Genomic DNA, 5,151 nt, shown 5'->3' on the forward strand with positions numbered 1-5,151 from the left:
AGTGAGTTCTAGGTCAGCCTGGGCTACAAAGTAAAACTCTATCTCAAAATGTTTTAAAAATTTTTTTTAATATTTAAAAAAAAAAGGCTGAAGCCATAGCATTGTACTGGAGCACTGGCCTATGGAGCTCTGGCCTATGGTGTTCTGGCCTATGAAGCTCTGATCTATGGAGCTCTGGCCTATGGAGCTCTGGTCTATGGAGCTCTGGTCTATGGAGCTCTGGCCTATGGAGCTCTGGCCTATGAAGCTCTGGCCTATGAGCTCTGGCCTATGGAGCTCTGGCCTATGAAGCTCTGGTCTATGGAGCTCTGGTCTATGGTGCTCTGGCCTATGGAGCTCTGGTCTATGGAGCTCTGGCCTATGGAGCTCTGGCCTATGGAGGGCTGGCCTACCATGCACAAAGCCCTAAGATCAATCTGTAGCATTGCATGAACCCGGTATGATGGTGCATGCCTGTAACTCATAACCTCAGCAATGGAAAAGAGAAACAGGGTCTGAAGCCCAAAGTTCTTCCCACCTATCCAGCACTTCAAGACCAATCTGAGCTACATGATATCCTGAAGGAAAAAGGGAAGACAAAAGTGGGGAGGGCAAAGAAAAGCAACTTCCAGCAAAGGCAGCATGGCCAAGGAGGCTGCTCTAGTGAGTCCCTTCCTCTGTGTACCTTGGTTCCCTTGGGGATCATGGGACTGTTCTCCGCCCTGACGGGAGCCAGGAATGCTGATTAAGGCAATCACAGCCTATATTCCAGGAATCCAGGAACCAGACAACTTGTTGACCTCTTGATTAGTGGTAAGTGGCCTTAAGTATCTTGGGACTCCCCACAGCCAGTAGGGACCTCAAGAGAAGTATGAGGGCAGGGAGGGTCCAAAGGTGGAAGGGAGGACACCACAGCAAGTCAGTAAGCTGGTTCCTCCATGTCTCTCCATGTTCCTGCCCTGGCTTCCCTCAGTGATGGACCACAGGCTGTAAGATGAAATTCTCTTTCCGCCCCAAACTGCTTTGGGTCATGGTGTTTCTCATACCAGGCTATATGGGCTCAGAGATAAGTCTGCCAGCCGCCCTCCCCTATAAGAAGTCCACTCTCTGAGAAGCCAGCATCTCCTGTCTCCCACTCTCCCACCCTGGCTCTACAGTCCCATCCCCGCTGCCACAGCTGTGTCCAGTGTGCCGTGTCACCTCATTGTCCCCTCACAACCGCTTCTGCAGCGGCCAGCTCCATTGTTTGAATTTGTCAGTTAAGGTCTGGAGGCACAGAGAGGTACAGGAATTAGCCCCAGGTCAAGCAGCTGAAAACCAGAGAGCCTGTTCACACCCAGGCCGAAGGTCCCTGGGACTACCCTCTGAAGACTAGCTAAGGCTTTCCTTAGCCTCCATCAGAGGACGCTGACACCCTGCCTTCCCTCTCCAGCTCAGGAAGACGTTCTGTCTGGAGAAGATCTGAGTGTCAGTCACCTCCCAGTCCCTGTGACAGGTAAAGTGAGACAAAGAGAGGAACTATGATGTCCCTGTCCCAAGGCTACATAGTGTGCAGGGCAGGCAGTAATGCTATTGGCAGCATCTGGCCAGACACGGGACCTGCTGGGCAGCTTCAAGGCCACCCTGAGATGTCCACCTGAGGAACTAGGCTAGGGACAATCAGGGTCTAAATCAGGGTCCAAGGAGCTTCGCCAGGGTTTCAGTCATAAATGTGCCTGGCTCCTGACACAGCAACCATCAGCTGAGCACCTGGTGGGTGGGGGCGTGGCTTGGGAGGACCACGTGTCAGACATAAACACCTGGGGGCCTTCTTGACATTTGTTCACTAAAGTCTTGAATCCTATGGGAGGAGATAGAGTGTAGACACCTTGAAGGCCCTAACACACAGGACCCCCACCCTGTGTTACAGCAGCCTGTGGAGCCAGGAGAACAGAAGGAACCGGTGCCAAGAGCTAGCAACAGGGCACCCCTCGGGGCTCACCCAAAGGTCCTCTGTGTCATGTCATGAAAGGAGCAAATGGGAGTCAGGGACCAGGACTCAGAGGCACCAACAGTACCCAGTGGCCCAAGACGCAGCACCTCTGTCCCACCCCCACCCCTGCCCTATTCCCCTCAGCCCAGAAAACCTCACCCACTTTTACTCTCCCACCAAGTTTCACAAAAGAAGGGTGGTCTGCCTGGGAGGCAGGAAGAGGAGCCTGGAGCTGCAGCCTGGCATCCGCCATCTTCACTGAGCTGTTGGTAACAGCTCTGCGCAGATGTTTGTCATGGAGCCAGCCAGGCACCTGTGGCCTAGCTGCCTGGGGCTCTCCACACAGCCTAACCTCCCACTGCCTGCGCGGACACACACACACACACACACACACACACACACACACACACACACGCGCGCGCGCGCGCGCGCCTTCTTCCTTCAGCACTCCAGGCTCCCATTCGTCTGTCCTACCCCCAACAGCTCCAGGCCTTACAGACAGCTCACCTCCCAGTCACCACGCTGGGCCCCTAGCATCCCAAATCCCTATGACTACAAAGTTCCCACCTCCAACCTGGCACTGGCACTGGAAGAATAAAGGATACTCCAGGGTGTAGCCAATGACACAGGTGTTACCCCACCTACTATGACATTTGTGTATCGCTCCACAGGTCCTAGACAATGAAAGAGGGACAGACACAAAAGCAGGATCCAGGGAGAGAAGATGACTCAGCAGTTAGGAGTACACACTGCTCCCTGCACACCCACACAGACACACCTCACTAAAAATAAAAGGGAGCTGGGCAGTGGTTAGGAGTACACACTGCTCCCTGCACACCCACACAGACACACTTCACTGAAAATAAAAGAAAGCTGGGCAGTGGTGTACTTTTTTTTCTTTTTAATATTATTTGGTGAGTTCAAAGTTTTATAGCTAAACCACTTTCTATCATAACTTTGTATTACCAGCCTAAAAATATTCTTTTAAACCTTAAAACATTTTCTTAGATAAACAACTTAAGTATTTGTCTCCCAACCTTTATAAACTTTACATCTCTTTTGTGAGTTTTTTTAAATTTGTTAACAAAAAAAAAAATGGTGAAACTATAACTGTCTAGTCTTCAATCCCCCAGAGATCAGAGAAGGATACAGTATTACCTGAGTAAACAGGAAGTGCAGAGCAAGCAACTTCCAAAACTGTAGAAATGACAGAGACAGTTGGCTACCTAAACCCAAGGTTCCCCTGCAACGTTGGAGCATTCATTGTCAGCCTACAGGCCTAGAATATCTGACAGACTTTTCTGTGAAGCAGGAATTTTGAAGGACTGTCCTACCTAGTCTGTCCAAAGTTCAGTAATTAGATTTCTTACTTTTGGATAGCACACTGTCAGCAGTCAAGGCAAGGGCAGTTTCTTGCCCAGTGGCTAACTGTGCCACAGTGAAAGCAAACTCCATATGGATGTTCTTTGATGCCCATCATCCTTTCTTTGAAGTTAATTAGTGCTGACAGGAGCAGATGTGTCTCACTATCATGAAAAGCCTTATGTTATTAAAACATCTTAAATGCCATATTCTGTAAATCTCTGAAGAGTTTGAAGGCCACCTATCCATCTAAAATAAATGTTTAATCTTGAAAACATACCTTAAATGACAAGTTTGATTGTTATAGATGATTAACCACTAACTTGCATTTTCTAATTATCCTAAACAGTTTGTAATAGTAGCTTTTGATGACTAGAACTTTACATTTTTAAATGAGCTGCATAGGTACAATACCTTAAACAAGAATATATATATAGTATGTTGTAATAAAAACTAGCCTTAAAGCTGGGCAGTTGTGGCGATCATCTTTAATCCCAGCACTCAGGAGGCAGAGGCAGGTAGATCTCTGTGAGTTCAAGGCCAGCCTGGTCTATAAGAACTAGTTCCAGGACAGCTAGGACTGTTACACAGAGAGAAACAAACCTTGTCTCAAAACAACAAAACAAAACAAAACACTTAAATTTGTATCAATAGACAAAATCCATACCAATGTAAACTATTTAAGACTAGTAGTTGTTTTTTGGTCTAAAAGTAGATCCAATAATCTACCCTTTTATCTTACAATTTCTATAGCCCCCATGTTTTCTTTTCAGAAAGAGATACCTGAATCTAACCTCATTTGCTTAATTTCCTCCCTGACCATGACCAAAAACAACTTGCAACTAACCCTCCTATACAATGACAAACATCCATAATCCACTGAATGACCAAAAACCACCCAACCCACCTCTGGGGAATGTAGGCATTGTGTTCTTAAAATTACTTCCTGTTGTCTGGTGGTGATGGCATCTCTAGGAGACCCTAGAAAACTGGGATAATGGTCAAGTCTTGGGAGAGCTAGCTGTATTCATCTGTTGTTCAGTCTCTTGTGTGACAGGAATGTGTGGAGCTTATCTGAAGTCCTGGCTGGAGTAATCTATGAGGCTGAACCATATTAACTAACAGTTTTGAAATTTTCCTGAGCAATTTTTAGTCCAAAACTGGTCTTTCGGTGGTGTATGTCAGCTTGATGGCATTATCACAGTCAAAGTGTGCTGGTGGAGGCTGTTTGTTCATTTTTTGGTACATTTTTTTTAACACACTATGTTTCATTTAGAGGTCTTTTTTTTATCTGAATCTCTCTTTACTGTGTGTGTATCTGCAATTACTTTTTTGAACAGGAACACCCTTTTTCTTTTTTAATGCTAAGTGGGTAATGTGGGATTCCCCTCTGTATGCTGTGAATACCATTGGTTAATAAAGAAACTGTTTTAGGCTTGCACAGGGCAGAATATAGAAAGGTAGGAAAAACTAAACTGCATGCTAGAAGAAAGAAGGCAGAGTTAGGAGAAGCCATGGAGCCCCACTCAAGACAGACGCTGGGAACTTTACCCAATAAGCCACAGCCACATGGCAATACACAGATTAACGGAGATGGACTAGTTTAAGATGTAAGAGTTAGCCAATAAGAAGCTAGAGCTAATGGGCCAAGCAGTGATTTAATTAGTACAGTTTCTGTGTGGTTATTTCAGGAGTCTGGGCAGCCAGGAAACAAATGAGCGGTCTCCTACAACAAGCAGGCATGGCTAGAACCAACTCCGCAGTCCTACCTGCTTACTACACCCAGTTTAACATGGCAGAGGTATGTTTACTGCCTCTGAGAGCCATGTACACCACCC

This window comes from Microtus ochrogaster, chromosome 8 (genome assembly GCF_000317375.1).
Source record: "Microtus ochrogaster isolate Prairie Vole_2 chromosome 8, MicOch1.0, whole genome shotgun sequence".
NCBI lineage: Eukaryota > Metazoa > Chordata > Mammalia > Rodentia > Cricetidae > Microtus > Microtus ochrogaster.